The sequence below is a fragment of the Eriocheir sinensis genome, chromosome 57 (assembly GCF_024679095.1).
Source record: "Eriocheir sinensis breed Jianghai 21 chromosome 57, ASM2467909v1, whole genome shotgun sequence".
Lineage (NCBI taxonomy): Eukaryota > Metazoa > Arthropoda > Malacostraca > Decapoda > Varunidae > Eriocheir > Eriocheir sinensis.
The window spans coordinates 3225846-3244322 of NC_066565.1; the positions used below are offsets into that span (position 1 = coordinate 3225846).

Consider the following 18477-nt stretch of genomic DNA (forward strand, 5'->3'; position numbering starts at 1 on the left):
TATTGTTTGAGGTAACGCACCTTCACTCGCTGGATCTCTAAATAAAAGTACAGGACCCGGGATTTTCTGAACATTTTTACTGGTCGTCCTTGAGGGGTGCGGTATAAAGGGCGGCCCACAGTACTGTCCGCTATTGTTTGAGGTAACGCAACTTCACTATAAAAAAAATATAGTTGGATCAGGACGCCTCTTCTCACGTAATTGAGTGCTCTTTCGGCCACCTCTTCGGATTCTTTTATACAGGAGCAGCGAGTAGCGGGCTTTTTTTTTATGGTTTCCTTTTTTGTGTGCCCTTGTGCTGTCTCCTTTACTGTAAAAAAAATAAAAATTGAGTGCTCTTTCGGCCACCTCTTCGGATTCTTTTATACAGGAGCAGCGAGTAGCGGGCTTTTTTTTTATGGTTTCCTTTTTTGTGTGCCCTTGTGCTGTCTCCTTTGCTGTAAAATAAATAAAAAATAAAAATAAAAGTACCGGATCCGGGATTTTCTTAACATTTTTACTGGTCGTCCTTTGTTAACATTCACAGCACTGTTAAAAATTGTTTGCATACACACATTATGGGCCGTATTACTGAACATATCGTCGTCCAAGAACATATATTTGACAAGGCTTTCATAGGAGTTTGGGACATTTCCAGGAGTAGTTTTATGACCCTGGTGGTAGTGTGACCCTTCTTCTGTGCCGTGAACCTAAAGAAACACTCATTATAACCCAATCGATCCCCTCTTTGACCTTTAGAAATACTGATGTGAGAAGCGCGTGTGTCTTATAATGCCGACCTATAAAACGTTGTAGGTGATTACACAGTTTTATTAATGGAAGAGTTAGAAGTAACGAAATAATGTTATACAGTAAGTTAGAGAGGAAGACCCGCATTCAGAAGTTGTGGAGGAGAGTTTGGGTTCCTGCCTTCGCGGACCAGCCCCAGGGACATCATGGCTTGTACTGGGGCATTTCTAGGAGGTTGAGGAGCATGAGGCGGGACGGGTTGCCCTCGTCCATTCCCTGAGCGATCATCTCCAGGTGTGTCCTGAAGTTGTTCATCTTCCCCCGAAGGGCTTCAATTTCCTGGAGGGCATCGGCAAGCATCTGCTGCAGGTTGTTTTCGTTGTCCATGGTGCTGTTGACGCCTGTGTGAAAAGAAACATGTGACAGAGGATGGCAGAGTTGGTTGTCCATGGTGCTGTTGACGCCTGTGTGAAAAGAAACATGTGACAGAGGATGGCAGTGTTGGTTGTCCTGGTGCTGTTGACGCCTGTGTGAAAAGAAACATGTGACAGAGGATGGCAGTGTTGGTTGTCCTGGTGCTGTTGACGCCTGTGTGAAAAGAAACATGTGACAGAGGATTGCAGTGTTGGTTGTCCTGGTGCTGTTGACGCCTGTGTGAAAAGAAACATGTGACAGAGGATTGCAGTGTTGGTTGTCCTGGTGCTGTTGACGCCTGTGTGAAAAGAAACATGTGACAGAGGATGGCAGTGTTGGTTGTCCTGGTGCTGTTGACGCCTGTGTGAAAAGAAACATGTGACAGAGGATGGCAGAGTTGGTTGTCCTGGTGCTGTTGACGCCTGTGTGAAAAGAAACATGTGACAGAGGATGGCAGAGTTGGTTGTCATGGTGCTGTTGACGCCTGTGTGAAAAGAAACATGTGACAGAGGATGGCAGTGTTGGTTGTCCTGGTGCTGTTGACGCCTGTGTGAAAAGAAACATGTGACAGAGGATGGCAGTGTTGGTTGTCCTGGTGCTGTTGACGCCTGTGTGAAAAGAAACATGTGACAGAGGATGGCAGAGTTGGTTGTCCTGGTGCTGTTGACGCCTGTGTGAAAAGAAACATGTGACAGAGGATGGCAGAGTTGGTTGTCCTTCACTCAGTGTGGTGCTCACAGGTAACCTGGTTCATGCTGCACGCTTACATAATTATAAACAGCCTACACCTGCGCTCACACTTCTTGCACTCCAGAAGAACAGAAAGAAAACAATAGACAAACGGAGAGAAAAAAATAGAATGAAAGAAAAAAATAAAGAAAAAAGGTTAATGAATGCATTTTTAATACTTCCATGAAATATACGTATTTGCATTCGAATCAGCAGCATTTCTTTGTACTCGTATTGTACTCATTCAGTCAGTGGGGTGAACGTCACCTAGCCCACCCTACGACGCCAACCTCAGGGGTTCCTCTGGTGGAGTCACTCTGCAGGCCTCCTCCCCATCCTGCATGCTTCATTACAGGATCTACCGACATGCTCAAGCCACGAACTTTGTGGGCGTTTGCACTCTTTCCCCAGGATTACTGCATCATCGGCAAAAACAAGGTCAGTGACCCTGGTATTGCCAATGGATGCTTTACAATGACTCGGGTCCACAACTCTGCCTAGTACCCAGTCCACACAAGTGTTGAAAGCCCTGCCTCACTTCCACACTCACTGGAGACGCCCCCCCTACACACAATTCACAGAACTTTCAGCTTCAGAGTATAGGCCATTCAATAGACCAACGGTTCTTGCAGGAATCCTGTGGAGTCGCAGGAGATCACAGAGTGCCTCGCGATGCACTGAATCAAACACCTTGAGATCGACACAGGCTGCATACAAGTATTCCCTGTCGAAACTCACATCGGCGCTCCACCAGTCCGCGAAGAGCTAGAATACGTTGTCGGCTTACCAGGCGTGGAACCCGAACTGCTCAGGTCTGCAGCTTCAGCAGCTAACTGCTAACCCGCATGTGCAATAGATGGGTAAACCCCTTGCCTGGCACAGTGAGCCGCGTAATCGTTGAAATATTGGGTATTTACGTTTGCGTTTGGATACCGAACTCGTCTTCACGCCACCCCTGACTTGGTCACATACCTGAGTCCTTCCACCGCTGAGTGTGTCTCGCCCCCTTATCCTACAGACGCTTTTTATAGGCGACGCTTGTCTCCCAGATAGCCCCGCCCACTTCACATTGCACCACGTTGCACAACCATACCACCACATCACTACCACCACTACCACTACCACCACCATACCAGCATCACCACCACCACCACCACCACTACCACCACCACCAGCATATCACCACCATTACCGCCACCACCACCATACCAGCATCACCACCACCACCATATCACCACCACTACCACCACCACAACCACCACCACCACCATACCACCACCACCAGCATCACCACCACCACCACCACAACACCACCACCACCACCACCACCATACCACCACCACCAGCATCACCACCACCACCACCACAACACCACCACCACCACCAGCATCACCACCACCACCACCACCACAACACCACCACCACCCCCACCATACCACCACCACCAGCATCACCACCACCCCCCCCACCCCCACCCCCACCCCCACCAGACCACCCCCACCAGCCTCACCACCACCCCCACCCCACCACCACCACCACCACCACCCTGATGGTGGTGGTGGTGTTGATGATGATGATGATGATGCTGGTGGTGATGATGATGGTGATCCTGCTGGTGGTGGTGGGGGTGGTGGTGGAGGGGGTGGTGGTGGTGATGGTGATGGTGTTGGTGGTGGTGATGATGATGGTGGTGGTGGTAGTGGTGGTGATGATGATGGTGGTGATGCTGGTGGTGGTGGTGGTGGTGATGATGATGATGATGATGATGATGATGATGATGATGATGATGGTGGTGGTGATGGTGATGATGATGGTGGTGGTGGTTGTGATAATGGTGGAAATGGTGGTGATCATGGTGGTGGTAGTGGTGGTGATGGTGGTGATGATGGTGGTGATGATGGTGATGATGTTGGTGATGGTGGTGGTGATGATGGTGGTGGTGGTGATGATGATGGTGGTGGTGGTGGTGATGGTGGTGGTGATGATGGTGGTGATGACGGTAATGGTGGTAGTTGTGGTGATGGTGGTGGTGGTTGTGGTGATACGTGAAACTTCAATTTTATTGAAACTTAAACCTTTTCCTCAGCACAGTTTTTACGACACACTGTATATTTGCTGTACCGTACATGATTTTTTTTTTTTTCATCTATTTAAAACATTAATTATTTTTTGTTCTTCCGATATAAACCAATGGGACGAATTCTACACCTGAGGCTAGACATGAAACACAAAAAGTTTTATTTCGTCATTGAACTTTTATCCTGAAATCTTGAGTAAGAATGACATAAATGAATAAAAATAATCTACTTTTTTATTACTCTGAAAACAATAGGTCCCTGTAATAAATTTGCCAGCACTTGTAAAACTATTAATTTTAAAAGATTTCTAGTTGGCAACATTTAAAATATTAAAAGTTAAAGATGGATAATGACAAAAAAGGAAGTAGTTAAAATTTCTCTTCTAAATGAACTAGTACATATTCCTCATTCTCCCTAAAAAGAGATGGTTGAAGTAGCACAGCAAACTGCAGGCCACAACCTGGGGATATTATTAGTAATTAAAAAAATAATAAATGGTAAGAGAAAAATGTTAGACATGTCATGGTTGGCAATGAATCGATGAAAAACATCTTTTGAATTACATTACCGACTCAATTTGGCATGCATACAAATCTCATTATGTACAGAAAGTAGAAAAAAATGTTTAAACAAAGGAAGAAAGAAACAAAGTTTAAAATCCCACAGTAAACTAGCCTTGATTGGCTAGCATATCACGGCATTATATCCTGATACATAAAAAAAAAAAAAAAATATATATATATATATATATATATATATATATATATATATATATATATATATATATTTATATATATATATATATATATATATATATATATAAATATAATTTATATATATGATTTGTTTTCATTATTTATGAATTTATCGTTACTCATTTTACATCAAGTGCAAAGTACTTGCCTACAAAAACTTACCATATTTTTTTGACCTTATATATAGTTCTTGTGAGCCACTCAAACGTCAGTTGTGTCCCAGGTCAACACCGTCACCATTACTCCAGAAATACAGTCACATGAATATTATGTAGCTAATTACATTCTTACAACTATTTTGCAGTAGCCTGATATATAGCCAAATGAGAAAATAAGAAACGTTACGATAACATAAAGGGAAATGAGAAAAAAGGCATATAAACACAAAAATAAATAAGTAAAATAGTAGGTTGTTAATTCGCTATAAATACAAACTATTTGTAGCCTACTCTTGAAAAAATTACTCTCTCTCTCTCTGTGTGTGTGTGTGTGTGTGTGTTTACGTGTTCGCCTACAGCGGCGAGAGGCTTTCTTTAGGGGCCTGGTGGTCGGCCCAAGCCCTTCATAGCGCAGGCAATTTTTATAGTGGCGTCATTTATTCTTGGCTCATGCTGCCCCCCGGAACTCACTCTTGATTCACTTGGACGGTTTTTTCTAGAGTCCGGGTTGATGGGTGATCTTCAGGACAGCATGTGGGTAGTCTTAGGCCACTCGGCGGTGACTGAAAAATCCCTGGTGGCAGTGTGAGTATTCGAACCCGCGTCGTCCATCACGCGGTGAATGCGGGGCCCGCACGCTAACCACTCAGCCACCGCCTACCCAGAGAGAGAGAGAGAGAGAGAGAGAGAGAGAGAGAGAGAGAGAGAGAGAGTTTCCTAAGGGAGTAGGCTGAGTATTTTTTTATATAGTTTGTGTATAGAGCGAGATAACCTAATTATGTTATGCTTACTTATTATTGCTTTATAATTTACAGCACTATATACTGCTTTATAATTTACAGCACTATAAATATAGCCATTTTAACATTGGATGCTGAACGACATAAAACAGAAATGAATACAAGAGTAGGCTAACTCTCAAAATATACTTTATAACAGTAGCCTACTCCTGAAAAAAAAGAAGTTGAAAGGTATTTCTGGAGTAGTGAACACTGTACATTTACGTACCTCTCAAACAGCACACAGTCGTGGGCAGAGTGGTGATGTTATAATAAACTAGTTTGATGACTCGGAAAGATAGAAGGGACGCGACACCAGGGCACAGCTGTGGGTGGGGTTAAGGAAGGCCGCTGGGTGCCTTACTATAAGAAAAAAATAAATACTTAATGCTGCAACTCCTCTTTTATCATATATCTCATCATTACGTTTATGAAGACGACCACACTATTGTCCTTACCTTGGTCAGGTGTTTGTTGATGAAACCCAACGCATTTAGTCATTCCACTCGGGTGTCGTTGCGCACCTCCCCCTCGTGCACTTGATCTCTGAACACTGACACAAGATACGCCCCCGGGCACTCGGGCACGGTCATTAAGGGCCGCTTTCACAGTCGTTTTGTTTGTTTTGATCGTTACCAGTGGCTGTTATTGCCGCTATAGTATTTCCACGTAAAACTGGCCGATGGGGTGGTGGCGGCTGCTGGGTTGGCCTAGCCCCGCACCTTGCCACACTCTCAACACCTCTCGCTTCCTCTGCAGCCGCCACTACCCCATAGGCCAGTTTCACGTGGAAAACTATAGCGTCGATCGCCGCCATTGGTAACGATCAAAACAAACAAAACGACTGTGAAAGCGGCCCTAAATTTGGCGCACGTTTCGTAGCATGGCGACAGCGTTTACGTTAATAAATTTCCATTTCTTACTTCATTCCAACTTTTGGTTTTAGGGGGGACATAGGCTGTTATTATGTTATTCTTTTCTCCACCTTTTACCAGTACCTGCACAGCCATCACCTCCGCACTGTCATTTCCATATCTCACTCAGTCACTTTCAAGTTTTGTTTCATTATCATCACTCCTCCTCCCTTTCCTTCTTTCCTATCTTTTTTTCAAAATGTTGTACTTGCTTTTTCCCTCCAGCACAAGTTCCAGTTTTTTTACAAACCTCGTTTCACCTTTAAATACAGTATTATATCTGGATCTCTTTCCAGTCCACACTGGAGGCTGCAAAATGCTTAACCTCAGACCTTGCCATCATTTCAGATTGGGGTAAAAGGAACCTTGTGTCCTTCAATGATAATAAAACTAAATTTCTCCACCTATCAACTCGACACAATCTTCCAAACACCTATCCCCTATTCTTCGATAACACTCAGTTGTCACCATCTTCAACACTAAATATCCTCGGTCTATCCTTAGCTCAAAATTTAAACTGGAAACTTCACATCTCTCTCACTAAATCAGCTTCCTCGAGGTTGGGCGTTCTGTATCGTCTTCGCCAGTTTTTCTCCCCCTCACAGTTGCTTTCCATTTAAAAGGGCCTTGTCTGCCCTCGTATGGAGTATGCATCTCACGTGTGGGGGGGGGGCTCCACTCACACAGCTCTTCTGGACAGAGTGGAATTTAAGGCTCTTCGTCTCATCAGTTCTCCTCTTACTGATAGTTTTCTTCCTCTTAAATTCCGCCGCCATGTTGCCTCTCGCTATCTTCTATCGATATTTTCATGCTGATTGCTCTTCTGAACTTGCTAACTGCATGCCTCCCCCCCCTCCCGCGGCCCCGCTGCACACGACTTTCTTCTCATGCTCATCCCTATACTGTCCAAACACCTTATGCAAGAGTTAATCAGCATCTCCAATCTTTCATCCCCTTCACTGGTAAACTCTGGAACAGCCTTCCATCGTCTGTATTTCCTCCTGCCTATGACTTGACCTCTTTCAAGAAGAGTGTATCAACACACCTCTCCATCTGAAATTGACCTCTCTTTTGGCTACTCTTTACTTTTATATATCTATTATGGGAGCGGCGAGTAGTGGGCTTTTTTTTTTTTTTTGCACTCCTTTTGTTGCCCTTGAGCCTTGTCCTTTGATGTACAAGAAAATAATCAGTTAGTTCAATTTTCTTTGATATAAGACCATCTATGTTTGTGTAAGCAATCTTTAAACCTTTCTCTCCTTCTCCCTTTCTTTCCCCTCCTTCTATCAACACCCTTACTCCCTCTTTTCGCCTCCTATCCACCACTTCATCAGTTTTTCGTTCTTCATTTAAAAAAAAAAAATCTTTTCTTCTCATCTTTCATCATTCCTGTTTTTCGCTTCATTTATCATTTCCTTTCCTTTCATTCTTTCATCCTCTGACATATTTCTCTTCACATATATTTACTTATATTCTTCAGAGTTGTTTAGTTTCCATGATCTATTTAGTATAGTTTCTGTTGCCATTTGTGACCTTAGCTGTATCATCAGTGGTTTGTTTTTACCTTCCTCATATCTTCCCAATCTAGTTATTTCATTTACTTCTTCCTCTGTTTTTTCATCCTCTTCAGTATTTATATTTCTCAATATACTTTTCACCTTACTCCTCTCTCTCTCTCTCTCTCTCTCTCTCTCTCTCTCTCTCTCTCTCTCTCTCTCTCTCTCTCTCTCTGAGCCTTCACTGTTTTTTTTTTTTTCTTGACACCAAACATTATAACACTTTCTTTTCTGCCATGTCCCTCACCATTGCTTCTCTATTTTTTAGTACATTTACAACCATTTTTTCTATGTCTTGCCTCTGTTGTGTTGTGTGTTTGTTTGTTTGTGTGTGTGTGTGTGTGTGTGTGTGTGTGTGTGTGTGTTCTTTTCCTAGAACAGTGGTTCCCAATCTTTTCTTCAGGCGACCCCAATCATGCACCTCTAGACACGACCGCGACCCCACTTGTTTAGTTGTATTTGTGTCATAATAACACCACGTTTGATATTTTGAGGTCTTGGCGACCCCAGGAAAAACGCTTGGCGACCCCAGGGTTGGTAAAGGGGTCCTAGAGCATTTAGGACGCAAGGCCTTGGCCAAACTGCGTGGACCCAACTTTCAACCACGCCCCTCCAAAATCATCCGCTCCGCGCTACCCCATTTGTTCAGTATTACCCATTGCTGAGTGCTTACTATTTGGTGTCCCGTATTTCATTCTTTCTCCCCATTGAGCTGTCGTTCGTCCCTCAGATCGTGTGTGTGTGTGTGTGTGTGGGGGGGGGGGAGTAGGTGGCAGCCTGTCGGTATAGTTGGCACTCAGCATTCATTCCCGAACTATTTTTTTTCCCCTCATTGAACATTAAGAGCAAAAAAAAAAAAAAAAATTATTACACTTTAAAGTAGTAGTAATAGAAGTAAGAGTAGCAGTAGCATAGTCCATCGACTCTAACTTGAGCCCTGTGGCTTGGCCCTGGTAACCCCCATATTGTTTACACATCTAGCGATGACCTGCGCAGGGCGATCTGTCTCACTGGTAGTTGGTACGTTATCTATTTATGGAATATATATATATATATATATATATATATATATATATATATATATATATATATATATATATATATATATATATATATATATATATATATAAATTAGTAGAAGTAGTAGGCTATTATAGTAAGTTTCACATGTAAATTTCACCATAACACGCATTCTATTCATTCCTCTTATACATTCTCTCCAATAGGTGTAGTAAAGATGACAATGGCCACTAAGGAAACGAACACCCACCCACAGAGGAAGAGGAACGAGGAGGAGGAGGAGGAGGAAAAGTGGCAACGTGAAAGTGGAGAAAAAGAAAATGCGAGAGGCCCAGGACGAACTGAAGTGTTACAGACCCTCCACTCTGAGCGCCATCTAAGTGAACATTTCGTCGATAACACCTGTGAGTGTACCTGCCAACACCTGAGCCACGCTGACCCTGCTGGCGGTGATGGTGATGATGATGGTGGTGATGATAGTGATGGTGGTGAAACGGTGGTGACTTGGATGCATAGGTCACCAGTTTTATTTCCTCATCACCATCCTCTCCTTCATCACCCATCTACTTTTCTTCCCCCTTCCTCCTCCTCCTTCACGTGCTCTTTCAGCTGTCTTCCTCCTCCTCCTCCTCCTCCTCCTCCTCAGCTACCATCACTGCCACCACCACCACCACCACCACATCATCAACAACAACAACAACAACAACAACAACATCACACCTGCTTGGGATGTGCTAATGGTAAGAGAGAGAGAGAGAGAGAGAGAGAGAGAGAGAGAGAGAGAGAGAGAGAGAGAGAGAGAGAGAATTATAACTGCATCATTTTTTTATATATTTTTCTATAATATACTGAAATCTCCCCTCCCCCCCCCCTCCTCTCTCTCTCTCTCTCTCTCTCTCTCTCTCTCTCTCTCTCTCTCTCTCTCGAGCCAAGGGCACGGAACAGCATCATTGTGGAGAGAAGTTGGAGGGACAGAGATGAAGCAAGAAGAGGAGGAGGAGGAGGAAGAAGAGGAAGAAGGGGAAGAAGAAAGTGAAGTCTGTTGCGAGATAACTTCAGAGGAACAGTACACATCACTAACCGAGTAAGTAGTAGTAGTAGTAGTAGTAGTAGTAGTAGTAGTAGTAGTAGTAGTAGTAGTAGTAGTAGTGGTAGTAGTAGTAGTAGTAGTAGTAGTAGTAGTAGTAGTAGTAGTAGCAGAAGTAGTAGTAGTAGTAGTAGTAGTAGTAGTAGTAGTAGTAGTAGTAGTAGTAGTAGTATATAGTAGTCGTAGTAGTAGTAGTAGTAGTAGTAGTAGTAGTAGTAGTAGTCTTCCTGGATTTGCTTTTTTAGTCAGTATAATCAAGTTGTGGGCACATCTTTTCCTTTCTCTGGTCTGACTTCTTACGCTTCGAAACTGGATAAACAAACAGATAATTAACATAATAAGCCGGTCTGAATAGCACCAGCTGTATTATGAGTAACACACACACACATTTCCTCTCCTTTCCCTTCCTTTCCTCCTTTAAGGTAATTCTATCCCTCCCTTTCTCCAACCTTTCCTTTACCCGCCCCGCCATCCTTATCTCTCTCCCCTCCCCACATCCCTCCCCTACACACACACACACACCTCGTCCTCACCTCCTCCTCCCGCAGGGCCGAGGTGGATGTCCTAACTTACCAATACCTGATGAAGATGCACCAGGCGGCCGCGGAGATAACGAGGGCCATCTTTAGAAAATACATGGTCATCGCGGACTAGTGGCGATGATGATGATGAGGAGGAGGAGGAGGACAACAACAACAACAACAACAACAACAACTCTCTCTACGACGATGATGGAGAAGATGATGATGACGATGATGATAGGAAGTTTGTTTGTTTCCTTGTTTATTTATTCATGTATATAATCTACGCAGCACTTTTGTCGATAGCCTAATATTTGTTTTTCTCTTCTCTCATTTTTCCTCCTACTTTTTCGTTTATTGTCAGTTTTCTCTTACTTCATGTTATTTATTTTCTGTTGCTCTATTATTATTATTATTATTATTATTATTATTATTATTAGCACGATCCTTCATGAGCATACTTTCACCGTCACTTTTTACCTTGGTTATCTAGCTATGTCCCATTTGGTCTCCTAATGAATATAACAACCAGCTGACCTTCAGATGTTACAAAATAAACGGAAAAAATATTATCAAGTTATATTAACACAACAAAAATAATAATGATGATGATTGATTGATTGATTGATAGTTTATTGTTGCAGGTAAACAACAAGGGAGAAGGGAGGAACATGCCATCCCTACCCCCAGGCAGGACAGAGTGAGATTATACAACTATTAATACATGTGTAGGTAGCACCATGAAACTAAAATGATACAATGGTAGGAAGGAAAGCACAACAAGGGAGGGGGCAGTACCTCCCCCTGGACAATAAGACAATAAAATGTGGGGACGGAGAACATTGCCCAAGCACTAGATGGGAATGAATACAGAGATAGAGTAAATACTAGTCCTTAAAGTAAAATACTGCAGAGATCACAGCCTTGTATAGCACGGCAGTAGTTCAGGCTGCCACACACGGCATCACCACCTTGGTGCAAACTGAGGGTGTTCCTTGAGGATAGCAGGGAGGACATCATGGTTCAGGAGCCAACAAATTGTCTGGGGCAGGTCAAGGCAGTCCCGTGGCTTAAACTTAGCAATGAGAGGGCATTCCATGACATAGTGATGCAGTGTGTGGCCTCGGCCTGGCACAGAGCGTGCAGCAGACACCAGGAGTTACTAACCTCCCAGTAGTACCTATAGCCTAGCCTAAGGCGCATTGCTACCACATCCTGAGGGGCACTGTGTCGCCCATAGGGGTAAACACAGCGCTGGGAGACACTAACATAGTGGAGGCTGCTGGCGCTGCCATTGTCACAGCAGTGTCTGAGTTGGGTAGCAATGCTATCACGTGAATAATGCCTAAGTCTATTCTTAACATAGCTAAGCGTATAGTCAGTGCCAGGGTCCACTGTGTCATCCTGAAGGGCTCGTCGAGCAAGGCAGTCTGCCTTCTCATTGTGCTGGATGCCCACATGAGAAGGCACCCAGGTGAAGTGGACCGTGGCACCTGTGGCCTCAAGGGCACGGACGGCAGTCAGGCACTTAGCTACAAGATCACAGTCGGCAGGGGAGGAGGACACAAGTTCATGCAATGCAGCCTGGCTATCGACAAACAAGTAGACATTTTCGTGCAAAGCTGCTACAGTGTGGAGAGCCTCAAGGATGGCATACAGCTCAGCCCGGGTCGAGGACAGGTACCCCGGCAGCCGCCTGGTAACCTCAATGTCAGTGTACTGGGTGGGGGAAGCGTAATCCCGGATAAACACGCCACAGCCCGACCTGCTGCCATCTACGGAGCCAGCACAGTACACATGGACAGCCCGAACACGGGGGTACTTGGACAGTTTGACCAGGAAGTGATCCTGGAGGACATGGGGAAGCCAATCACGTTTAGGGAAAGGTAGTTGTTCAACGTCTACACTGACACGATAGGGAGGCCAGGCAGGTTGGGCCGGGGAGTAAACTAGGCCTAAGCACGCTTCTAACACACCAGTCTCTGCTAACATGAGATAAATTTTCCTAAGGTAGGAGGTAACAGGAGCCCTGGAGTCACGGTGCAGAGTTACCAGTGCCTGGTGAAGGGGCACTGCACCAGCACGAAGCAGGCGGCTGACGGTGCGACAAGTAATTTCCCAGATTCTGTCCACAACACGAGGCAGATTCAGTTCTGCCCTCATGACCTCAAGTTTTGCAGTTCTGGGGCACCCCAGAATGAGGCGCATGGCCTCATTTTGAATAAGTTCCAAGGGGTGAAGCTGTGCCGCACTAAACTGTACCAAAACAGGGGCAGCATAATCAATGAGGGACCTGACGACAGAAAGGTAAAACATCCTGAGGACAGGGATGCCGACTCCAAGGCCTCTGTTAGCCAAAACCTTAAGAGGAGCTAACCTAGGAAGGCAGATGTTCTGAACATGAGTGACGCTCTGCACAGATTTCTGGAAGCTGACAGGGGCGCCTAAGTACTTGTATGTAGGAACTCTAGCTAAAGGAGTGCCATTAATGCTGGGCAGATGAGAAACTCTCCTCCCACTGGCTTGAAATTTCGTCTTAGTTTCATTGATGACAAGGCCCATTTGTTCACACAGCGCTGACAGCTGCTCCAAAGCTAAACTGAGAAGAGCAGGACTGCTGCATTGCACAAGGATGTCATCTGCATAGATAATGACCTGAGTATTGCCCGGAAAGGGCCACCGAGCAATTTGTCCATTAAAATGTTGAAAAGCATGGGGCTGAGGACACCTTGCGGTGTGCCCAGCTCAAACACTTCCTCCGTGGAGGTAGCACCCTGGAAGACCACTTGCGCCCTCCTACCATACAAATAGTCCCTGATCCAGCTTAAGAGTCTTCCACGGACACCCTGCAGAGTGAGTTCCTCCATTATGACATCCTTGTTGGCCCTATCAAAGGCCCCTTTTAAGTCCACAAAAGCGCGACAATTCACGTCTGGATTACTAAGGCACTTAAGAAAACAGTCACTTGTGGAACGGCCCTTCATAAACCCATGTAAGTTTGGGGAGAGCCGGTCCCCCAGCTTATAGAGAAGTCTGTTCAAGATCACCCGCTCTAACAGTTTACACACACAGCTCGTCAGGGAGATAGGGCGAAAGGTGCCATCACCCTTGGGGATGGGAACGATCAATGCAGCTTTCCACGGAGGGGGGAGGCAACCTGCGGCAAACGACATGTTGAACAGGTCAAGCAGGGGGTTGTCGCCTTGCACAACGAGTAAGGCATTAAGAATGTCGTAAGTCAACCCGTCGTGGCCCGGGGCTGTCGACTTGCCATGTTTGACGGCAAGGAGTTCATCGTGGGTAATGGGGACACATGTGTCATCCAGAAGTGTGACGTGGTGCTGAACGAGGGCCATCCGCCGCTCCTTGTGGCGGGCAAGTTCGGCCTGGTGTTGTGCAGGGAGACCACCAAGGGAGGAGGCCCTCTGCCACTGGTGCATCAGGTCCTGGGCCCGGCCCGCAGGGTCAGGGTCACTCACCAGCCGTTTGGTCCTCCCTCTCACCCTGTTGACATGGTGCCAAACCTCCCGCAGGGAGCGGGTCGTGCGCACGGTGGCACGGAAGGCGACCCAGTGTCGTGACCGGGCCTCTTGTCTGAGTTCAGTGAGGTGGCGCGCCACAGCGACCATGGCATCGCGGGCAGCCCGATCGGCGGGGTCCTGCTGCCAGCGCCGCTGGTACGAGGCAAGGGTCCGCTGACAGTTGGAGACAGCCGGGTCCGAGGCGTAGGTCTGCAGGCGGCGCTTGGCGGGCCTTGGTGGGGCCCTGCCAGCTGCAACAAAACTCTCGACGGTGTCCAGCAGGCCGTGGTACAGCGAGGCGGCGTCGGTAAAGGATCCCTTCACAGTATGGTACCACGCCCCGACTTCGGCAACGAGGCGCGGCATCCGGTCAGCAGGGACAGCCAACAGCTTCCGGGACACAGCAGGGGCAGGCTGGATCAGGAGGGTCGTCTCAAGGGCAAAGTGGTCACTCAGAAAACACCTGTAAATAAGGTTCTGGGCAGTAAAGCTGGCATGTTAAAAGAGTGACATAGTCTAACCTGCCCCCCTGAACATGTGTGGGCACATTATCCCCCGTGAGGACAGCCGTCTCGGAGGCATCAAGGAAGGCCTTCCAGCGGACACCATTGACATTATTGGTGCGGTGACTACCAAGATCTCGGTGGCGTGAGTTAAGATCCCCCACAAGAACAGTCGGCTCCTCATGAACATAATCAGGAAAGTTAGCAAGATTTAAAGCCCCCGCATGAACATACGTGTTAACAAAAAATAGGGTTTCACCCATATGGAGTAAAGAAACAGTGATATATTCAATGCCCTCATTAATACCCATGTCCTCAAAAACTATCGCCGTCCCTTGTCTGACATACGTAGCCATCCCCCGGGTACTGCCTGCTGCGCCATCTAAGACATATAAATCATACCCCCTCAGGTCCGACACCCGTGGCCCAACCTCCTGAAGAGCAACGATATCTGGCCTATGAGTGATGACATAGGAGTGAAGGTCAGTGAAGCGGGCATGTAGCCCGTTGACATTCCAAGTTAAGAGGCGGACACACTCACTGGTCAGGAGGGGGTGGTTGCCGGTCAAGGAGTGGGGTGATCCGATGATGGAGCTCAGCCACCTGCTGAGTCAGGGAAGCAAACTGCGCCAGCAGCACCTGGAGTGTGGCCTCCCACTGCAGTGGAGGATCAGCAGGTGAAGGTGAAGGACCCGTCTGGCCATGGCGAGGTTCGGCCGTTCCCTCGGCAGCTGCAGTCACCACAGCCGGTGGGGTTGCAGGGGTGTTCTGCATCTGGCCCGCAGGGGGAACCACACTGGCCCCACTATCGGTGGCCATGGCTTCACCAGCAGACGGCAGGGCAGGGCACGGGGCTGGGGCTGAAGCTGGAGCAGGGGCCGGGATGGAGGAGAGCTCACACACAGGCGGAGGCGTGGAGACTCGCTGCTCCAAGGCCGCCACCCTGGAGATCGTTGCAGCCAGCGTCTCCTGCAGCTGGGTGACTGCAGCGAGGATTTGATGGAGGACAGGGGTCGACCCATCGACAGCGGGGGGACTGGCAGCCGGCACAGGGGGGACGGTAGGCTGTGGCTGGGGTGCCGGAGCAGGAACCTGGCGAGGCACAGGGGTGGCAGTGGGTGAGGCTGGGGCAGCAGGGGCGGACGAGCCCGGCAGGGGCGGAAACTCGGACGGTGTGGGAGCCCCCCGGGCCCAGGCCGAGGACTGAGGGAGAGGAGCAGGGCGGAACACAACCCTAGGGCGGCCTTGCTGAGGGTGGTGGTCAGGCGCCGCGACCCGAGATGGTTTAGGCTTCATCGGGCAGGAGTGGTAGTGGGCGTTATGCTCACCACCACAGTTGCAGCACTTACGGGGGACGGGTGTGCCCGCCTGGATCTTCTGGAGGCACAGAGCTGATTTGTGGGTGCCCGCACAATACCGGCACCGAGGGGCCGATCTGCAGCGCCACTCCTGATGGCCCCACCGGCAACAGTGGCGACAGATGTCGGGCTCCGCCGTGTAGGGCTCCACAGCCTTACGACCCACCCCGAGGAGGTGCACCTCTGTCGGGACGTGGCCAACCACTGCTCCAAGAAGCTGCGGGCGAGGGGCCGTGCCCGCATACCTGCGCTTTAACCACAGAAAGTGATCTGGGGTCTCAATGAGGTTGGCATTCATGTAGAGCGGCACATTGTGGATGATGACAGTGTGCTGCCGCTCCGCTGCATTTTCGACCAAAACTACGTCGAGGAACCCCTCAGTGAGGAGCCGCTTGTAGAAGGCGACGTCGTCCCTGACCGTGAGATAAGGTCGGGCCTACCCTCCTTGAAGAGCGGCTCCAACTCACCGTGCTGCTTCAGTAGAGATGCAAACCACGTGTATTGCTGGGCTGGTGTCAGCCCGGCCTCGGCAGGGAAGTCTAGGCGGCGGCGGGTGGGTTGGCGCGGGGCCGCGGCTGGGTGCGTGTCCTCCAGGGGCACCTCACCGTCGACCAGGACAGTTTCAGAGCTACCAGACTGCACACCCTCCATGGGTGCGGTGGCAGCTTTAACAGGAGAGGCAGTGGGGGAGAGGCAGCCAGGATTATCCGGCTTGAGCCGCTTGCTAGCGCTGGCCACGTGGTCCTCCGAACAAAGGCGAGGGTCAAGTTCGGCAGAGTCGGCCATCTCTTCAGTCTCCTCAGACCACAGGCGCCGTTCCTCAGGGGCAGGACACTGCCCGGAAGCCGCCGAGTAGGGATGATCGTTAGCCATGTCCTCTAGGCACCGTTTATTCCGTGGAAGGCAGGGCATCCACGAACGGAGCACAGGACAACGCACGTCGACACAGCACGGCCGTGTAGACGAGACTGAATGATGATGAAAATTACTATAATGATATAATAACAATATACTACTACTACTACTACTACTACTACTTCTACTACTACTACTACTACTACTACTACTACTAATAATAATAATAATAATAATAATAATAGTAATAATAATAATAATATCAACATCAACAGCGACAGCAACAGGTGCGATCAGGGCCGCTTTCACAGTCACTTTGTTTGTTTTGATCGTTGCTAATGGTGGCGATCGACGCTATAGTTTTCCACGTGAAACTGGCCTATGGGGTAGTGGCGGCTGCAGAGGAAGAGAGAGGTGTTGAGTGTGTGTGGCAAGGTGTGGGGCTAGGCTAACCCCGCAGCCGCCACTACCCCATCGGCCAGTTTTACGAGGAAATACCTTTTAGTGCCTACCGCCAACAGAGCCACTGGGACCTGCCTGGGGTGGTGGCCTGGTTCATCTACAATAATGTTCTTTCAGCTGTGCTTTTTTTTTTTTTTTTTTTTTTTTTTACAGCAAAGGAGACAGCTCAAGGGCACAAAAAAGTAAACATTAATAAAAAAAAAAGCCCGCTACTCGCTGCTCCTAAAAAGAATCCAAAGAGGTGGCCGAAAGATAAGTCAGTTTAGTGAGTATCCTGCATTTGCCTCTAGATTGTAGTCCATATGTACAGTCCCTTATGTCTGCTCCCTTGACTAAATCCAGGCCTTTATTTTTTTATCACTTGTCCCCAACCATTGTATCTTTTTAGTTTCCTGGTGCTGCTTACACATGTATCCTTAGTTGTATAATCACACTGTACTGCCTGGGGGTTGGGATGGCATGCTCCTCCCTTCTCCTTTGTTGTTTTACTTGCAACAATAAACTATCAATCAATCAGTCAATCCATAGCGGTGATCGCCGACATTGGTAACGATCAAAACAAACGATTATGAAAGCGGCCCTGAGCAGAGAGCGTATCGTTCCACCAAGGACAGTAATGCCACTTCACTCCTTCGCCCCCTCCATTCCCTGAGTTAGGTTAGCACGCCCTTAACGTTAGTCCCCCCACATATGTTTGCCGAGTGTGGCAAGCCTGTGAAACGATGCCGTAGTCATAGTCATCGTAGTCATGCCGCCCGAAATAATAGGTTCGTACAGTTTTCATCAATTATTCTTCACCATTAAGAGAGAGAGAGAGAGAGAGAAGTAAGGTTTCCTCAGAAGGCTTACAAATTTTTTCGTTTTCTTATTTGGCCTCGTGTGACCTTGGCTTGTTGTGAAACAAAATGGGGACTTGTAGAGGCGGATTGATGAATTGAATTGAAATATTTATTGTTGTAAAATACAACAAAGGGGAATGGCTGGTCTTGCAGACATACCCCTAACTAGGCTAGTTACAAAAAATAAAATTCTTCATTG

At 47.4% G+C, this 18477-nt stretch overlaps 1 long non-coding RNA gene across 3 annotated transcripts in view; it reads left to right on the forward strand.

Annotated features, from left to right (window-relative positions):
• Positions 1-11051, forward strand: part of LOC126984597 (uncharacterized) — a 70705-nt gene extending 59654 nt beyond the window's left edge. The window contains exons 3-5 of one of the 3 annotated variants that reach the window (XR_007737109.1): positions 9339-9872; positions 10061-10216; positions 10768-11051. This is a non-coding gene — a long non-coding RNA (uncharacterized LOC126984597). The remainder of the gene's footprint in view (positions 1-9338; positions 9873-10060; positions 10217-10767) is intronic. The other 2 variants (XR_007737108.1, XR_007737110.1) reach the window with 2 other exon arrangements.
• Positions 11052-18477: the final 7426 nt, after the last annotated feature.